Raw genomic sequence first — 18,862 nt, forward strand, 5'->3', positions numbered from 1 at the left:
CATACGTTTCAAGGACACATGGTATATGTTCCTTGAACAAGTTCCACATTTCAAATGTGTCCTTCCCTGACAGCCTATGTTTCCAATTTACGCACTTCAGTTCTTGTCTGACAGCATTGTATTTACCCTTCCCCCAATTGTAAATCTTGCCTGTTGCACGCACCTATCCCTCTCCACTGCATCTTCAGGCAAAGTGAAGGGTGGAGTGGTTTGCCTCCTCATCAACTCCTCCTGGTGCTTGGATGTGGCGACCCTGGCGACCTACTGCTCCCCAGACCTGGAATACCTGACCGTAAATTGCCGCCCATACTATCTTCCACGTGAGTTCACTTCAGCTATTATCACAGGCAGAAGTGAGGAAGGCGCTGGATGAACTGTACACAGTCATAAACAACTATGAAACAGAACACCCGGAGGCCTTGTTCATCGTAGCCGGAGACTTCAAGAAGGCCAACCTCAGGAGTGTACTGGCAAAATTCCGCCAGCACATCTCCTGTCCCACCTGGGGCGACAACACTCTTGACCATTGCTACTCAAAAATCAAGGGCGCCTACCGTTCCATCTCCTGACCCGCATTTTGGGAAATCAGACCATAAGACTGTGCTCCTTCTCCCGGCTTACAAGCAGAAACTCAAGCGGGAGAATCCAGCTAAGAAGGTTGTGCAGTGCTGGTCCGAGGAGACAGAAGAGCTCTTACGTGACTGCTTAGAGACAGTGGACTGGTCCATATTTAAGAACTCAGCGACTAACTTAAATGAGTATGTCACCACCGTCACAGACTTCATCAGCAAATGTGTGGACGACTGCGTGCCAAAGAAAGCAGTGCGTGTGTTCCCCATCCGGAAACCATGGCTCAACCACGAGATTGACTCCCTACTGAAGGACAGATCTGAGGCGTTCAAGGCAGACGACCCTGTCCTATACAAGAAATCCAGGTACGACCTCCGCAAAGCCATCCGAGATGCCAAGAGAGAATATCAAACTAAGCTAGAGTCACAGATAGACTCTCGGCGGTTGTGGCAAGGACTAAACAACATAACGGGCTACAAAGCGAAGCCGAGCAGTATCTCTGGCAGCAGAGCACCCCTCCCCGATGAACTTAATGCATCCTATGCTCGGTTCGAGCAGGTAACCAACAACCCGCTGTCGAGGGCCCCAGCAGCCCATAATTCACCCATACCCACCATCACAGCTTCCGAAGTCAGATCGGCCTTCCTGAAAGTGAACCCGCGGAAGGCGATAGGCCCGGACGGGATCCCTGGTCGTGCACTCAGAGCCTGCGGAGACCAGCTGGCAGAGGTATTCACAGACATCTTTAACCTGTCCCTACTCCACTCCGAGTTCCCCACGTGCTTCAAGAAGACGACCATCATACCGATACCAAAGAAGAACCAGGCAACGTGCCTCAATGACTACCGCCCGGTGGCCCTGACGTCAGTTGTAATGAAGTGCTTCGAGAGGCTGATCATGAAGCGCATCACCTCCATACTCCTGGAACGCCTTGACCCACTTCAATTCGCATACCGTCGCAACCGGTCCACATCAGACGCCATTTCCCTGGCCCTACACTCATCCCTAGAGCATCTCGAAAACAAGGACTCCTACATCAGACTCCTATTTATTGACTACAGCTCCGCCTTCAACACCATAATCCCAGCCAAGCTCATATCAAAGCTCCAAAACCTAGGACTTGGCTCTCCACTCTGCAACTGGATCCTCGATTTTCTGACCAACAGACCACAGTCAGTAAGAATGAACACCAACACCTCCTCCACAATAGTCCTCAATACCGGTGCCCCGCAAGGCTGTGTACTTAGCCCCCTACTCTACTCCCTGTGCACACACGACTGCGTGGCAAAACTTGGTTCCAACTCCATCTACAAGTTTGCTGACGATACGACCATAGTGGGCCAGATCTCGAATAACGATGAGTCAGAATACAGGAGGGAGATAGAGAACCTGGTGGAGTGGTGTAACGACAATAATCTCTCCCTCAATGCCAGCAAAACTAAAGAGCTGGTCATTGACTTCAGGAAGCAAAGTACTGTACACACCCCTGTCAGCATCAACAGGGCCGAGGTAGAGATGGTTAGCAGTTTCAAATTCCTTGGGTTGCACATCACCAAAAATCTGTCCTGGTCCACTCACATCGACGCTATCGCCAAGAAAGCACAACAGCGCCTATATTTCCTCAGAAAACTAAGGAAATTCGGCATGTCCACATTAACCCTTACCAACTTTTACAGATGCACTATAGAAAGCATCCTCTCGGGCTGCATCACAGCCTGGTATGGCAACTGCTCGGCCCAGGACCGCAAGGAACTTCAGAGAGTCGTGAATACCACCCAGTCCATCACACGAACCTGCCTCCCATCCATGGATTCCATCTACACCTCCCGCTGCCTGGAGAAAGTGGGCAGCATAATCAAGGATCCCTCCCACCCGGCTTACTCACTTTTCCAACTTCTTCCATCGGGCAGGAGATACAGAAGTCTGAGAACACGCACGAACAGACTCAAAGACAGTGGCCGCGATTCTCAAACATGCACGAACAGACTCAAAGACAGTGGAGCGGACCTCCCGCTATTCTCCCCCCCCCTCCCAAAATGGCGTGCCCGGTTTTCCGACACGCCACTCGGAGAAACGGGCCGTTTTTCACGGCGGCCCGCGATTTTCCGACCCGGATGGTCCGAGCGGCCTGCCGTTCCCGACCTGTTCACGACGGCGGCAACCACACCTGGTCGCTGCCGTCGTGAACATGGCGCGCCAGGTAAGTGTGGGGCCTGTGGGGGGCGGATCAGGGATCGAGCACCACGACCGTGCTCGGGAGGGGACTGTCCCGTGATCGGTGCCCACCGATCGTCGGGCCGGCGTCTCAAGGGGACGCACTCTTTCCCTTCTGCTGCCCCGCAAGATCAAGCCGCCACGTCTTGCCGGGCGGCTGAGGGGAAAGACAGCAACCGCGTATGCGCGGGTTTGAGCTGTCCAACCGGCGCATGCGCGGCTGACGTCATTAGGAGCCGTCGCGGCGTCTTTCTTGGCGCGCTGGGCCTTGAAGCCAGGGACAAGGCCCGGCTGCCGAGTTTCCCGGTACGGCCCGCCTATCCCCCCGGGTAGGGGAGAATAGGGGGCCGGGAGAGGCTTCCGACGCCGTTGTGAACCTCTCCAGGTTTCACGACAGCGTCGGGCCTTGCAGAGAATTCCGCCCAGCTTCTTCCCCACCGTCACCAGACTCCTAAATGACCCTCCTCTGGACTGACCTCATTAACACTACACCCTGTATGTTTCATCCGATGCCAATGCTTATGTAGTTACATTGTATATCTTGTATTGCCCTATTACGTATTTTCTTGTATTTTCTTAAATTTTGTTTAATTCCCTTTTCTTCCCATGTACTGAATGATCTGTTGAGCTGCTTGCAGAAAAATACTTTTCACTGTACCTCGGTACACGTGACAATAAACAAATCCAATCCAATCCAATCCAATAAAGTAAAAGTTACAGAATTGTGGTCACTATCTCCAAAATGCTCCCCCACTAACAAATCTATCCCTTTCCCTGGTTCATTACCAAGTACCAAATCCAATATAGCCTCCCCTCTGGTTAGACAATATCCATACTGTGTTAGAAAAGCTTCCTGGACACACTGCACAAACACCACCCCATCCAAACTATTTGATCAAAAGAGTTTCCATTCAATATTTGGGAAATTGAAGTCACCCATGACTACTACCCTGTGACTTCTGCACCTTTCCAAAATCTGTTTCCCAATCTGTTCCTCCACATCTCTGCTACCATTGGGGGGATCAGCCATGGTCACATTGAATGTTAGAGCAGGCTCGATGATCTGAATGGCCTACAACTGCTCCTATTTCCTGTTTTTATGTTCCCGGAATAAAAACTCAGTAAATGTGTTGCTCAGTGTGGAATTAAAGAATTTGCAATAGGTTTCCAGATAAAAGGAAAGACTGTATTGCATTTATGTAGCACCTTCACAATCTCAGGGTATCCCAAAGATCTTACAGACAATGAAGTACCTTCAGATGTGTGGTCACGGTTATAATGTAGGAAATGTGTCAGTCAATTTGTGCAACGCAAGCTCCCACAAACAGCAATGGAAAAATGACCAGATTACCGGGCGGAATTCTCCGCTGGTGGCCAAAATCGTGGATGCCGTTGTGAACTCGGCCGAGGTTCACGACGGCCTCGGAGCCCGCTCCCAGCACCTAATTCACCCCCACCCGGGGGGCTAGGAGCGGGCCTCCGTCTTTCCCGGCCACGACCTTGTCGCGCCGAAAATGACACGCAAAACGGCGCATTTGTGAGGTCATCCGCGCATGTGCAGGTTGCCGGTTCCAACCCGCGCATGCGCGGATTACTTCATCGCGCAGACGGCGTGAACCGCGCATGCACGGTGGCCATCTTTCTCCTCAGCCGCCCGGCGAGACGTGGTGGCTTGATTGGAGGGGAAAGAGTGCGTCCGTTTTGGATGCTGGCTCGACGATCGGTGGGCACCATTCGCGGGCCTGTCCCGTCCTGAGCACAGCCGTGGTGCTCCCGTGCCAATCGGGCCCCTAGATGCCCCAAATGGGCATCTGCCGCCCATTTCATGAATGCAGCGACCAGGTATGGTTGCTGCCGTGGTGAAACGGGCGTGAAGGGCTGGCCGCTCGGCGCATCGGGCTCGGAGAATCGCTGTTCGCCGTAAAAAACGGTGAGCGGCAATTTTTCCGAGCCGGGGGGGGGGGGGGGGGGGGGGGAGTCGCTGGGGGCGCCAGGGGGGCGTAAAAAATGTCGGGAGGCCCTCCCGCGATTCTCCCAGGCCACGTGGGGAGCGGAGAATTCCGCCCACCGTTTTTACTTGTTATGTTGGTTACGGATAAATATTGAAATCATTAATCATCTCCGCTTCCCCCAATTTTCCAGACAGTGAGTTGCAGTTCATTTCCACTCACTAAGTTCAAAAGGATCTTTCTCATATTCCCTCCACCAGTTCTTGCACAGAACTTTAAATCTGTGTCCTCAATCTTGTAACATCAATTATCAGGAATGGTTTTCTTTATCTACCTTATCTAAACATCCCACGATCTTGTACACACCTCCATCAAATCTCCCCTCCATCTCATTTTGCTCCAAATGGAAGTCCACATGAAGGCCGAGAGCTCCTGCCCTGTGCTAAGTTCTCAGTTGAGTTCAGCCTGGCGGCAGTATGGAAGGATAAGCACCTCACATCTGGGACATTTTGCAGTGACAACTGCTGGCCAATTCATTATTATGGTCGCTGGGTGACAGCGGGTCTGGGCTCAGCTCTGAATCCCCTCACAATCAAGTAACCTGTTGATGCCACCCAGTCTCATGCACAGAGAATGGGCGAGTTGGGTGAAGAGCACTTTGATCTCAACACAGCTGGTGCCTTCAGGAAGGAAAACAACAGGATGGGGAATTAAACAAAAACATTTCCATGAAGAAAGTTGTGATTATATAAAAGCCAACTGCACCAATTCAGGTTCAGGCACAGGTTGACATTTTAAATTGCTCAAGACATGTTATTGAATTCCCTCTTCCTCCCATGCCACCCGTGGAGCTTACATGTACATCACACCTCACTGTTTTCATAAATGAGGCATTCAGATCAAACATTATGACATACTTGATCCTTGTTAATTGTTGCATTTCACTTTTAAGGGCTAATTTAATTTTCCATCTTGGTTTTGCTGTCTGAGAATGTCAGGAAACCACAGGCAACTGACACTGGGCCTCTGTATTTACTTTGTGTATTTATTGTATGCCCTATGTTTTTCATGTATGTAATGATCTGCCTGGACTATATGCAGAATAATACTTTTCACTGTACCTCGGTACATGTGACAATAAATCTAAATCTAAACAAGTTTCATCTGTTATCTTAGGCAATGAGAAACTGTAGGTGGCCCATCCGCCATTACTTGATTAGCATGGCCAGTCAAAAGATTAGTCTCTCCACCGATAGTACGAGCTCAGGACAGTAACCCTATTTATCTCCACTTCGAGAGCCGAGTCCAAGAGAGCGATTCTCTCTTGGGGGCTTCTTATACCCGAAGGGGCTTCGCGCGCTTTTGGGCAGGCCTTGAACTTGGCCCCAATTAATTGGGCCGTATCTTGATCACTCGTATTGATCTTGACCAATAAAGGGGTGGATGCACTGATGGCTGGGTGTGTCCTAGGTGGCCGTTGGCCTTTCTTTCTTTACGCTTTCAGTATGGGGAACTGGCGCCTGGGTGTCTGGAGATAGATCGGTTGCTTGAGTGCCTTTCCTTTGTTACAGGAGATGGGCCATCAATATGTTAATTGACCTACAGTTTCAGTCTCGTCTGGGAGTTGCCTTCTCAATATGCATACAGGCTCTGTGCCTGCTTGCTTTCTTAACACTGTCCATATTTCCCTACAGTCATTGCGATCATCCATTTTGTATTCTAGAAGTGGCCATCCCAGATGGCTACACATGACCCCTATAGTAACAATGGGACTGGTATATAAAGCTAAAATAAAGTGACTGATTGCTAACTTTCCACTTTCCTTTAACAAAAACACATTTTTACCACATGCCAATAAAATCCAGGCCTTTTAAAATATCATAGCAGAACGTGCAAGCTCTCAATACCTCATTATTTGTTGTAAATGAACATTGTACAATCACAGAAGTAATCAGAGAGACAGGACTATCAATTAAGCAGTGTTTTCCCTGGGACTCAGATATTTCAGTACTCAAATGGATTTCTGGACTCTTAGCTAAGAATGCATAATAAGGTTTGACTGAGGACCCAGAAATCCATGAGAGTACAGTAGCACCGTAGGATCTTCCACATCTACCTGAAAGGGTAGGTCAAGCGTTTAATCTGAATGATGACACCAAGTACTGCATTGGAGTGTTGGCCTAGATTTGATACTCAACTCTCGTGTATAGGACTAGAGACCACAACTTTCTGACTTAGATGTGAGAGAGTGCTCCCTATTGTGTCTCAGCTATGACCTAATGTGATTCTAAGCTCCAAGCTATCATTCAATGCAAATTTTATCCCAACTCCAACCTGTGATATGACATAGAGGAAAAATAATTTTGCTCCATATGTAGACGACATCACGATAAGCATTTAATGGAATAAAATAGTTCCATATTTTGAACACAGAAAACATTAAATTCTCTGAATTCTGTCACTGTAGAGAAACTGAGAAACCTGTGCCAGGCACTTAGTCATCAGGATAGTGCCCTTTAGTGTTCCAACATTTCATACATGGAGTATTGACTCAATTGCTCAGAGGTGGATATCCAGCCTTTGTAACAAATGTCATTAAATTAACTTACTTCTCTGACTGAAAACAGTCAAGAACGTGAAAGTTCAATGCCTAATGAGTCAAATATCATGAGAGGCTGTCCATGCTTTGTACCAGTAGGTTACTCAGACCCACAGGCCTCAGAGGTTGACAGCAGAGCAAATCCCTTCATAAATTCCAAAGTAAACAACCACAGTAAATATGGAATGAATGTCAGGATGAGGAGGGAGAGTCGGGGGGAGATTGTGGAGAGTGGCGACGGAGAGTGGGGAGGAAGGGTAGTGAGGGAGGGTTGGGTAGGGAGGGTTAGGGAGGGAGAGTGGGGAGGGAGAGTGGGGGGGAGATTGTGGAGAATGGCGATGGAGGTTTGGGGAGGGAGAGTTGGGAGGCAGAATGGGGAGGGAGAGTGGAGAGGGAGATAGTGGAGAGTGGGGGAGGCAGAGTGGAGGGGGACATAGTGGAGAGTGGGGAGGGAGAGTGGGGAGGGAGAGTGGGGGGGGGGGAGATTGTGGAGAGTGGCAATGGAGAGTGGGGAGAAAGGGTAGGGAGGGAGGATTGGGGAGAGTGGGGAGGGAGAGTGGGGGTGGAGAGTGGGTGTGGAGAGTGGGGAGGGAGAGTGGGGAGGGAGAGTGGGGAGGGAGAGTGGGGGTGGAGAGTGGGGGTGGAGAGTGGGGGTGGAGAGTGGGGAGGTAGAGTGGGGGGAGAGTGGTGGTGGAGAGTGGAGGTGGAGAATGGCGAGGAAGAGTGGGGGTGGAGAGTGGGGGTGGAGAGTGGGGAGGGAGAGTGGGGAGCGAGAGTGGAGAGTTGGGGTGGAGAGTGGGGGTGGAGAGTGGGGAGGGATAGCGGAGAGTGGGGGTGGAGGGTGGGGGTGGAGAGTGGGGAGGGAGAGTGGAGAGTGGGGAGGGAGAGTGGGGAGGGAGAGTGGGGATGGAGAGTGGGGGTGGAGAGTGGGGGTGGGAGAGTGGGGGTGGAGAGTGGGGGTGGAGGGTGGGGGGGGGAGAGTGGGGAGGGAGAGTGGGGAGGGAGAGTGGGGATGGAGAGTGGGGGTGGGAGAGTGGGGGTGGAGAGTGGGGGTGGAGAGTGGGGGTGGAGAGTGGGGAGGGAGAGTGGAGAGTGGGGAGGGAGAGTGGAGAGTGGGGAGGGAGAGTGGAGAGTGGGGTGGGAGAGTGGAGAGTGGGGAGGGAGAGTGGAGAGTGGGGGTGGAGAGTGGGGGTGGAGAGTGGGGGTGGAGAGTGGGGAGTTGGGGTGGAGAGTTGGGGTGGAGAGTGGGGGTGGAGAGTGGGGGTGGAGAGTGGGGGTGGAGAGTGGGGGTGGAGAGTGGGGGTGGAGAGTGGGGAGTGGGGGTGGAGAGTGGGGGTGGAGAGTGGGGGTGGAGAGTGGGGGTGGAGAGTGGGGGTGGAGAGTGGGGGTGGAGAGTGGGGAGGGAGAGTGGGGAGGGAGAGTGGGGAGGGAGAGTGGGGGTGGAGAGTGGGGGTGAAGAGTGGGGGTGAAGAGTGGGGGTGGAGAGTGGGGGTGGAGAGTGGGGGTGGAGAGTGGGGGTGGAGAGTGGGGGTGAAGATTGGGGAGGGAGAGTGCGGAGGGAGAATGCAGAGGGAGAGTGCGGAGGGAGAGTGGAGAGGGAGAGTGGGGAGTGGGGAGGGAGAGTGGAGAGGGAGAGTGGGGAGGGAGAGTGCAGAGGGAGAGCGGGGGTGGAGAGTGGGGAGGGAGAGTGGGGAGTGGGGAGGGAGAGTGGGGAGGGAGAGTGGGGAGGGAGAGTGGAGAGTGGGGGTGGAGAGTGGGGAGGGAGAGTGGAGGTGGAGAGTGGGGAGGGAGAGTGGAGGTGGAGAGTGAGAGTGGGGACGTGGGGAGGGAGAGTGGGGAGGGAGAGTGGGGAGGGAGAGTGGGGGTGGAGAGTGGGGAGGGAGAGTGGGGAGGGAGAGTGGGGAGGGAGAGTGGGGAGGGAGAGTGGGGAGGAGAGTGGGGAGGGAGAGTGGGGGTGGAGAGTGGGGGTGGAGAGTGGGGGTGGAGAGTGGGGGTGGAGAGTGGAGGTGGAGAGTGGGGGTGGAGAGTGGGGGTGGAGAGTGGGAGGAGAGTGGGGAGGGAGGTGGGAGGGAGAGTGGGGGTGGAGAGTGGGGGTGGAGAGTGGGGTGGAGAGTGGGGGGGGAGAGAGGGGAGGGAGAGTGGAGAGGGAGAGTGGGGGTGGAGAGTGGGGGTGGAGAGTGGGGGTGGAGAGTGGGGAGGGAGAGTGGAGAGTGGGGGTGGAGAGTGGGGCAGGGGTGTGGGGAGGAAGTGTGGGAGGGAGAGTGGGGAGGGAGAGTGGAGAGTGGGGGAGGGAGAGTGGGGGAGGGAGAGTGGGGGAGGGAGAGTGGGGGAGGGAGAGTGGGGAGTGAGAGTGGGGAGGAAGAGTGGAGAGTGGGGGTGTCAGAGTGGGAAGGAGAGTGGGGAGGGAGAGTGGAGAGGGAGAGTGGGGGTGGAGAGTGGGGAGGGAGAGTGGGGAGGGAGAGTGGGGAGGGAGAGTGGGGAGGGAGAGTGGGGTGGAGAGTGGGGGTGGAGAGTGGGTGTGGAGAGTGGGGAGGGAGAGTGGAGAGTGGGGGTGGAGAGTGGGGCGGGAGTGTGGGGAGGAAGTGTGGAGAGGGAGAGTGGGGAGGAAGAGTGGAGAGTGGGGGTGTCAGAGTGGGGAAGGAGAGTGGGGAAGGAGAGTGGGGAGGGAGAATGCGGAGGGAGAGTGGGGAGGGAGAGTGAGGAGGGAGAGTGGGGGTGGAGAGTGGGGGTGGAGAGTGGAGAGGGAGAGTGGGGAGAGAGAGTGGGGAGGGAGAGTGGGGAGGGAGAGTGGGGAGGGAGAGTGGGGAGGGAGAGTGGGGAGGGAGAGTGGGGAGGGAGAGTGGGGAGAGAGAGTGGGGAGAGAGAGTGGGGAGGGAGAGTGGGGAGGGAGAGTGGGGAGGAAGAGTGGAGAGTGGGGAGGAGAGTACGGGTGGAGAGTGGGGGTGGAGAGTGGGGGTGGAGAGTGGGGGTGGAGAGTGGGGGTGGAGAGTGGGGGTGGAGAGTGGGGAGGGAGAGTGGGGGTGGAGAGTGGGGGTGGAGAGTGGGGGTGGAGAGTGGGGGTGGAGAGTGGGGAGGGAGAGTGGGGAGGGAGAATGGGGAGGGAGAGTGGGGAGGGAGAGTGGGGAGGGAGAGTGGGGAGGGAGAGTGGGGAGGGAGAGTGGGGAGGGAGAGTGGGGAGGGAGAGTGGAGAGTACGGGTGGAGAGTGGGGGTGGAGAGTGGGGAGGGAGAGTGGAGAGTGGGGGGTGTAAGAGTGGGGAGGGAGAGTGGGGAGGGAGAGTGGGGTGGGAGAGTGCGGAGGGAGAGTGGAGAGTGGGGAGGGAGAGTGGGGAGTGAGAGTGGGGAGTGAGAGTGGGGAGGGAGAGTGCGATGGAGAGTGGGGAGGAAGATTGGGATATTGATGGAAATCTTTCAATAGACAATAATCTGATGTGAAGCCAATATGAGAAATTTTGCCAATAAAAGTTTTGCGTCCAAAGTCCTCAAATGAAGTTCTGGAAGTCAACTGAAGACCGATACATCTGAGGAGGGAACCTGTGAGTGAGGAAGGTGCAGGTCCTGACCTATTCAAGGTATTCCAAATGGCTGCTCTTATTTATAATCTGAACTGAGAACCCAAAGTAATAATAATTTATTAAAACATTAGTAACTGTGGTGGGCTTTATGCTTCCCACGGAGGCCAACAACGTAAACAGACTGATATTCCCAATGACCCCAAACAGAAGAAGCCGATGGACAAGATTTCACTTTTTAAAACTTTTATTCTAACAATCAAACAAGGGTCAACAGAAATTAAACAGGTAACATGTGCCCAGTGATAACTATACATTACGCTTTAACTAGCTGAAAACAAAGATAAATCGCACAGATTTACTGGCAGTTCCTTCGGTGTATATGACATGAATCTCACAGAGTCCCTCAAAACTCTTGTCTTCCCCAGATAGTGTTTTAATTCCTTTATTCTCATAGGAGGTGGGCAAAGAGTAACATCTAACAACAGCTATACTCCAGTCAAGTGCCACGGGTATAATACTCAGCAAAAGGCATATCTTTCTGAATCCTTCACATGTCTGCCCACGGAATGAGCCTCTTTTGTCTTTTCCACTATTTTCTTCCTTAGCTTCTCCACAGTTACTGAACTATTTTAACGACTGGCTGAAATTTCACCTCTCAGCTTGGTGTGCTTTTTCTCACTCAGCTTCCGTTTCTCTAGTAACCAAAGCCCACAGGTTGATTTCTCAAAAGTCTGATATCAGAGCCAGGAAAATCAATTTCCAACCCACCCCTCCCCTGCCTTGCCTTCCCGGACACCCCAAGTTTAATTTTCAGTTAGGGTCTGTCTCAGAAAATACAGGCTTTGAAACACCAGTCAGTGTAGACAACAGCTGGCAAACTACAAATTTCATCACAAGGAATTGCCCCATTATTCATGTTTGGAGCAATAAAAGTCCTGCTTGAAGCATGCTCATGTAAGTAGCACCTCATGGTAACAATTTAGTGTTGCTGAAATTGTAGTTGGTCCAGGCATTGGAAGGTCTGTACTATTACTCGTACTGGAAGGGAGGCTTTGAGCAAAAGTTCTGAATTTAAATGTTTTAAGAAAGGTCCTGCTTTGGTACAGTAAGGACGGTTCCAAAGATATTTGGTAAAGAAGTACAGATCCTAATGGGAAACAAAGTGAGATCTTTTTTAGACTATACAATCTTTTTTAAAATAAAATCGGCGCCATGAGGCATTAGCTAACCCATTGCGCCACTGTGCTGCCCCTTAGACTACACAATCTGAAACCATACCCAAAAACAAAATACTCCACATGCTGGAAATATTCAGCCCGTCAAACAGTTTCTGTGGGGAGAAAAGCAGAGTTAATATTTCAAGTTGCAAACCCTATGATTAGATGCTTACATGTTTTTGTTTATTTATACATGTGTGGTATTCCTTTATGATTGTTAAAGAACAGACTAATTATTTTACAGGAAACTTTACTTCACTCTCTCTGGAAAATCTCTTGCTTCCAAAATAATAAGAATTTATGAAAAAGTTTGACACAGTGAGCAACGCTACAGGAGATCTTCGCAATAGCTAAGGACTCTGGTCAAGATTTTCCAGTCGTTTCCCTGGCTGGATATTCGGGTCACACTGATGGTTCTCCCCCCCCCCCCCCCTCCCCACCACCCCCAACTGCTGCAGATTCCCCGACAGTGGAGGGTGCGCACAACAGAGAAACATGATGCCAGTGGCGGGATTGGAGGATTTTGCGTTAGCCAATGGGGGGCTGCCTCCACCACCGCACAGAACACCGTAGGACGGGGCAGAAAATCCCTCTCTCTGCTTCCACACCGGTGGGCTGGATTTTCTGGTCCCTCAGCTATGTGCGCCATTTGCTGGTCGCGGGATTCTCTCCTCCCGCCACTTGTCAATGTGATTCCCCATTGATGCCCACCCCACGCTGCTGGGAAACCCACGGGCGGGGGTGCGGTGCCACCGGGAACAGAGAATTCCCAAAACCCTAGAAGTCTGGCCCAGATTACTGAGAATAGTTTAACTTTTGACCCAGTGAACCACGCCACAGGAAATCTTCACAATAGCTAAGGATTCTTCTCCCATCCTAAACCAACGGAAAAATTGTATTTCAAGCTTTACAAGATGTTAGGGTATATCGTTACCTGGGTACAAAATGGGAAAACCAGTTTTATAGCTGCATCGTTATTTTCACTCACATTAGTAACTGTGAGAGAATTTAGTTGACAAACTCTTGTCTTATTAATAAATATACCAACTCCAGTCCTAACTCGAGTAGGTGAATATAGACATTGGAAAACCACATAGGATTTGTGGTAGCTTACAATTTAGTTTAGAGAGATGGCAAGGATGGCTGGTGTTCGAAATAGAACTTCATGTCGCCTCGAAGAATCAAGCCCGGAACAACATTTTCAGAGGCAACAAGAGGGCACAGGTTCAGGGTTATGGAGGACAACTCAGGCGACAGGCACCAGGAAGTACTTCTTTACCCATTAAATTATCAACAGATGGAAGAGATTTACAGGAAGGGTGACCCGAGCCCAGAGCACGAGTCATGCTGCAATGGGAAGACCATAGCATTGGTATTCTGGAATAATGACAGAAACCTATTTTTCATTCTTTCAGAAAGATGGTAATTAATGTGTATTCCGCATGTGTATTAGAGGAAATTTACTCTGGCACAGGCACTCAACATGGGCATGCTGGATGCCAATAACATAGCCTTAGTGCAAATGATAAGAATAATAATCTTTATTAGTGTCACAAGTAGGCTTACATTCACACTGCAATGAAGTTACTGTGAAAATCCCCGAGTCGCCACACAAAGGCGCCTGTTCGGGCTCACTGAGGGAGAATTCAGAATGTCCAATTCACCAACAAGCACATCTTTCGGGACTTTGTGGGAGGAAACCGGAGCAACCGGAGGAAATCCACGCAGACACAGGGTGAACATGCAGACTCCGCACAGACAGTGGCCTAAGCCAGGAATCGAACCCAGGTCTCTGGTGCTGTGAAGCAACAGTGCTAACCACTGCACTACCATACCGCCCAGTACTGCATGGATCTGCAATAGGTTAGAAAAATAAAAGATCTTGAAAAAGCATGGGTATTACAATGTGGTATTGGAGAATTGATTATTTTTTATTCAGTGTGTTGTACTAAATAAGCAATGCAGTGCTTGTGACAAAGCTGATAGTGTTGATATAAATCTTAAGTCACTGTAATAAAATAATAACCTTTATTGTCACAAGTAGGCTTACATTAACAATGCAATGAAGTTACTGTGAAAAGCCTCTAGTCGCCATATTCCAGCACCTGTTTGGATACACAGAGGGAGAATTGAGAATTCTCAGCTGGTACGGCAATTGAACCGTGCTGCTGGCCTTGTTCTGCATTACAAACCAGCTGTATAGCCCAGAGCTAAACCAGCCCCCTGTAGACCATCACTGTGAATAAATACCCAGTTTACTGGTACTGGCACTCGGTAGCACGATTCAAACCGGGACTTGCTTCTCCAATCTGTTGTTTCAGGGGGTGAGTTAGACGAAAAAAGGCAAAATACCAGAAAGCACCTAGAAGATTACCACAAAGTTAATGTTTTAATAAAGATCCTTTGTCACAGCCCAGTTTTCACCTTCAGGTGCTGGCTGACCTGCTGTGTATTATCATCACTTCCTGATTGTGGTTTGCAGCTCCGAAATTTGCCGCTCTTTTGCCTCAGCTGGTCGGCATCCCCACCTTACGCACCCCAAAAAAATTGAGTTCATCCAAAATTTTGCTGAATGCACCTCAACTCACTCGGCAAGGACCGTTTGCCCATCCCACCTGTGCTCGATGACCTGTATTAGCCCTCAACCCACAACACCTCAGTTTAAGAGTTCTCATCCTTGTTTTCAAATCCTTGCATTACCCCACCCCTCCATGACACAGTAACCTCCTAAAGCCTGACATATCCTGGAGATCTTTGCACTCCTACAATTCTGGCTTCTTCTGAATTACCAATTTTCTTTGTTGGGGGCCAGGGTGCCTCACCCAAAGCTCAAAGATTTCCTCCCTAAGCTTCGCTGGTCCTTTTAGCGTACCCTCACACACTCGTTGTTTTTTCACCCTTTGGAGAATAGTGAGGGCGGAAGGGTTGCCAAGCTGATTGAACCATGTTATGAACGCTCGTTCTGTGGTTAACAAGCCCTGGCGTTGGACTCAAACCCGGAGGTTCTGGTCCAGAGGTAGGGGACGCTACCCACTGCGCCACAAGGCACCAATTTGTCTTTCCTGGTCTCTCCTCATGGTGTCTCCTGAGATGTGTTATCACATTAAAGATGCCATATAAATGCAATTTATTGTTATTGGTGTTTGTCAGTTGATTACTTTGTAGCTCCTGATTTTGCTCTTTTCCTTTGTTGACTGGTAGCTCTGAATCGGTCACAGGCTGTACTGTAATGAAGAATCTATTTTTGTGAACTATTTTAATGATTGGAAAGGTGAAGAAAATGTTTCCGAAAACTGAACAGCAAATCCATTGGGGCAAGGGATTGGGGAGGAGGTAACCTAGAAATGTCAGCCGCAACATATATCATGGCGTACCGAGTACTGGCTCGATTTCAAAATGTGTTACAAACTGTGTCAGAGGTGGGTAAACCCAGAGCTTTCAATCAGATGTTTGAATAACCCAAAGCAGCAGGTCTCACCTCTACTTTCTTCAGTCAGGGTTATGGGAATGTTCTGGAACAACTTCGAACAGTAGCACAGTCTTGGAGAGACTGGCTGCAGCAGCAGAAAATAGCATGTGTTCACTCAAACAGCAGAATCGTTTTCCATCTCGTCTTTATTTTACTTGAAACTGCAGCATTTCTTTGACTTCATTAAGGCTCACTCCACCGAAAGACAGAGCAAACAAAACTTGCTTTTATATATATTGCCGTTCACAACCTCGGGTCATTTCTTGATTCATAAGAGAACCAGTGGTTATGAGGAGAAGGCAAGAGATTGGGGGTGAAAAAAAAATCAGCCATGATGGGGCAGCACGGTAGCACAGTGGTTGGCACTGTGGCTTCACAGTGCCAGTGTCCCAGGTTCGATTCCCGGCTGGGTCACTAGCTGTGCAAAGTCTGCACATTCTCCCTGCATGTGTGTGGGTTGCCTCCGTTTCCTCCCACAGTCCAAAGATGTGCAGGTTAGGTGGATTGGCCATGCTAAATTGCCTTCAGTGTCCAAAAAGATTAGGGGGGGTTATTGGGTTACAGGGATGGAGTGGAAGTGAGCGCTTAAGTGGGTCGGTGCAGACTGTATGTTCTGTGTTCTATGATTGAATGGTGGAGCAGACTCGATGGGCCGAATGGCCTAATTCTGCTCCTATGCCTTATGCTGTTCAGATGCTGTACAGCTAATGAAATTCTTCTGGAGTGTAGTCACTGTTATTATAGAGAAAATGTGACAGCTAGAACCCAGGAGACGGGGTGCATAAGATGCAAGAGTTTGCGGGTTGTGCTCTGGAGGCCCAGCCTCATTGGTTAAGCAGCTTGTCAATCAGGGTAGTCTACACGCCTGATTAGCTGCTTTGAATCCTGGTAGTGGCCATCGCAGCCAATCGGTGCATAGATAACCCCAATTGACATGCTACTTGACCAATGACAGTTGTTATTCTGAACAATAATTAGCTGTGAGGTAAACGCCAGATTCTCCAGCTTTCCCTTCTTATTTCTCTCATGGACTGTTCTGTTTTTGTTGGCCATTGTCAAGTGCTTTCTTCACTCTTCACTTCAGACCTGGGGCTGGAGTGCAAGGTTCGGGAAAGCAATTCATTTCTATGTTGAGTTTATCCCCAGAAGATCCTTTGCAACCTCCTTCCTTGATGGTGGGCCATCATCCTTCCTGACCCGACCAGACCTGTCCTCCCTCGGGATCGCTAGTGGGCTACGGCCTTTCCTGACCCAACATAACCTCTCCTCTCTTGAGATATAGGTGTGGCCCTTCCAGACCTAACCAGAACTCCCCTCCCTCCCATTGATGGGTGGAGCCTTCGCCCTTCCTGAACTCTCCTCCTTTGAGTCAGTGGTGTGGCCCTAGCCCTTTCCAACACCATCTATCTTGATGATGTAGGGAGTGGTGGCATAGTTACTGGACTGGTGATCCAGAGACCCAGGGTAACATTCTGGGAACTGGGGTTTAAATTCCACCATGGTAGATGGTGAAATTTGAATTCCACAAAAATCTGGAAGTAAAAATCTAATGATGACCATAAAACCATTGTCAACTGTTGTAAAACCTATGTGGTTCACTAACGTCCTTTAAGGAATGAATTCTAACATCCTTACCTGGTCTGGCCTAAATGTGACTCCAGATCCACAGCAATGTGATTGACTCTCAAATGTTCTCTGAAATGGCCTACCAAGCCACTCAGTGCAAGGGCAATTAGGAATGGGCAATAAATGCGGGCCCCAGCAGCAATCCCACATTCCATTAGTGAATTTTTCAAAAAATCCTTGTGTTTTTGGCCTCCTCCCTTGAGGCAATGATAATCATGGAGTATGTGTCATCAGAGGTAAATGCAAGGGCACTGTTAGGTAAAACCAACTCCTTAGCTTGGTCACCATTCTCTCCCCTTCCCTGGTGAGGAGGACATGGGGTCTATAATCTCTCTCTCCAGCCCTGTTCCTGCAGCAAAAGGCAAAATAGGTTTTATCAGTTAGGTTTGTTGCTTGGTATTTTTTAATGGTAATTTTTATTAATTGCTAATTTTTATAATTATCAATTAACATTGAATTTTTATTTTGCTCAACGGCTTGTTTATGCTTCCTTCATATCTTAACTTTTTTTTTTGAAAATCAGAGCTTCTGCGGATTGTGAACCTGAAGTGATGAATTTGTTTCCCTCTCCACAGATGCTGCCTGGCCTGCTGAGTATTTCCAATATTTTATATTTATATTTCAGATTTCCAACATCTCTTTGCTCTCTTATCATTTGCTGCACATTTGTAAGTGTGGTTAGTTTCAATTTAAAATAAACAAAATATTTATCGCTCAGTACATTTTTCTGTTAACAAACTCCTGTTGTGTCGATAGAAACAGCACATTATTGCAGATAAATTGGTTGGTGCTAATTTTTAAACTCGGAAGTGCAACCAGGAATCATGCGCCTGCCGAAAAAGTCACTGTTACTTCAATATATTCTCATTTGTACATGAGAATGTTGTTTGCGGTGCTTGTGAAGGATGTTGCTGCCTGGTTCAAAGAAGCGGAGGTGGCCGCATAATACGAACAACCAGGTTGTGTGTAAATGTCTGACAAAGCCATGATTGTAAAGTCTATTAAATTGAAACCTGTACTCCGATAGGCTTTCAAAATAGAGGCAGAGAGTAAAAATGCCAAGAAGCCTAGATGAAACAGTTCAACCCCACTGTGTATATGGTCCCAATTCTGGACACCTGAAAGGTGTGAAGGCTTTGTTGAGGGTTCAGAAGAGATTTACTGGAATGGTTCCAGGGATGAGTAATTGCAGAGAAGGTGAGGTTGCTCTCCTTAAAGCCAAGAAGCCTGAGGGGATTTGAAATTGTGAAGAGCTTAAATAAAATAAATAGAATCTGTTTTCAACGGCAGAAAGGATCGATAATCCGACAGGCCCAATTTAACTTAATTTCAGTTGATTGGCCAGAGGCCAAAGAACCAGAGGCGAGACGAGGAAAAGCTTGTACATGAAAAGTGGTTAGGATTTAGAACACACTCCCTCCCCGATATTGTGGTGGATACAATTTCAAAATAGTGTTCAGAAAGAAATTGGAGAAAAGCTTGGAGAAACAATTGTAGGGAAATAACGGGTGACGCAAGTCATGGTAAGACTGACTAGATCTCTTTGAAGTACCTGGCGAAGACTTGATGGGCTGAATGGCCTCCTTCTGTGCCGCACTATTTTGTTCTGTGGGATCTCAAGTGCATCGCAAAGGCGCTCAATGGAAGCTGTTGAGGGTTGGGGGGGGGGGGGGGGGGTGGAAATAAAACCCCCAGAAACCAAAGA

General features: G+C 49.7%; 1 long non-coding RNA gene across 1 annotated transcript in view; it reads left to right on the forward strand.

The window, feature by feature from the left end:
* Positions 1-18,862, forward strand: part of LOC119978103 — an 81,460-nt gene that overhangs the window by 24,767 nt on the left and 37,831 nt on the right. The gene's annotated exons all lie outside the window — the stretch shown is intronic.

Source organism: Scyliorhinus canicula, chromosome 15 (genome assembly GCF_902713615.1).
Source record: "Scyliorhinus canicula chromosome 15, sScyCan1.1, whole genome shotgun sequence".
Lineage (NCBI taxonomy): Eukaryota > Metazoa > Chordata > Chondrichthyes > Carcharhiniformes > Scyliorhinidae > Scyliorhinus > Scyliorhinus canicula.